At 46.5% G+C, this 1458-nt stretch overlaps 1 pseudogene; it reads left to right on the top strand.

Annotated features, from left to right (window-relative positions):
- The first annotated feature begins 539 nt into the window (after positions 1-539).
- LOC127221717 (pseudouridine-5'-phosphatase-like) lies at positions 540-1253 on the top strand (annotated as a pseudogene).
- The last annotated feature ends 205 nt before the right edge of the window (positions 1254-1458 follow it).

The raw sequence follows: 1458 nt of genomic DNA, 5'->3' as shown, positions 1-1458 counted from the left end.
TATCACACACTCCAGCATGTCACAGGTGGGGTTGAACCCAGGGTTCATGTCTGGTGGTTGCATTTGCATATATGACTGGATTAAAACGATTATTATTTTCTGAGGTTCTTAGTTTTTGTTTTTTAAATTTATTTCATGGTGTTCTGACAATTTGCCATTTTTTTCTCTTCTGGCTTTATGATTATCCAAATTTGATATTATTCAACAGGAGCGTTTTTTTTTTTTTTTTTTTTTTTTGATTTCTGTCCTTTTGGTATTGATGATTTGCATTTGTGAAATCCCTATGGTCCTAGCTAGCTTCAGTATTAATGCTTTCCCTAGTAAGAGCAATGTTCACCTATGGGCCTGGCCTGCCAAACACATTTTTATTTACTTCGTCATTTTTTTTTCCTGTAGTAATTCCATTAGAATTTTTGATATATTGGCTGAAGTTCCTCATCTCTTGTAACTTTTCTCTACCTGTGGAGTCATGAAAAATGTTAAGAATACAACTTTAAGCTTCTCCCAGTCTGGCAGCCCCTGGTTGAGAAGGAGTCACCATGGAGATGCCCCCACTAAGACCGGTCACCCACCTCATCTTTGACATGGATGGACTACTTCTGGACACTGAGAAGCTGTACTCAGTAGTGTTTCAGGAGCTGTGTGATCGCTATGGGAAGATGTACTGCTGGGAGGTCAAGTCCCTTGTGATGGGGAAGAAGAATCCAGAAGCTGCACAGATCATCCAAGGAGTTGGTGGAGGAGAGCCAGGCCAAGCTGGCAGACCAGTTTCCCACGGCTGCCCTAATGCCAGGGTCTGAGAAACTGATCCAGCATCTCCGAAAGCATAGCATCCCCTTTGCCCTGGCCACCAGCTCAGGCTCGGTGTCCTTTGAAATGAACACCAACCAGCAGGCACAAGGAGTTCTTCAGGTTGTTTAACCACATCGTGCTAGGAAATGATCCTGAGGTCAAGAGTGGGAAGCCGTTCCCAGACATATTCCTCTCCTGTGCACGGAGGTTCAGTCCCACTCCTGCCCCAGACATGTGCCTTGTCTTTGAAGATGCTCCCAATGGAGTGGAGGCAGTTCTGGAAGCTGGGATGAAGGTTGTCATGGTTCCTGATGAAAACCTGAGTCGAGACTTAACAAGAAAGGCCACAGTGGTGCTGTGTTCCCTGGAGGACTTCAAGCCTGAGCTGTTTGGTCTGCCTGCCTACTAGTGACGGAGGTAGCCCTGGTGCTACCATGGGCCGTGTGGCATCCCTGGGGGATCACATGGCTTCATAGGGGCCACATGGTATACTATGTTGGGGGAGAGGGTCTTGTTCAGGATTCATGGCACTGAGAAGAAAGGGAACACAATGTTTGGTACCAGAATGAGCCTGTTTATGCACTGCAGCCTTGGGAATGTGGCCATTCCCATCTGTATGCCTCAGCCGTCCTCTCTCTGGAGTGGGGTTGTGTCAGTAGATAACAA

The sequence above is a fragment of the Phodopus roborovskii genome, unplaced genomic scaffold (genome assembly GCF_943737965.1).
Source record: "Phodopus roborovskii unplaced genomic scaffold, PHOROB, whole genome shotgun sequence".
Taxonomy (NCBI): domain Eukaryota; kingdom Metazoa; phylum Chordata; class Mammalia; order Rodentia; family Cricetidae; genus Phodopus; species Phodopus roborovskii.
This window is presented reverse-complemented; position numbering and strand designations above follow the sequence as displayed.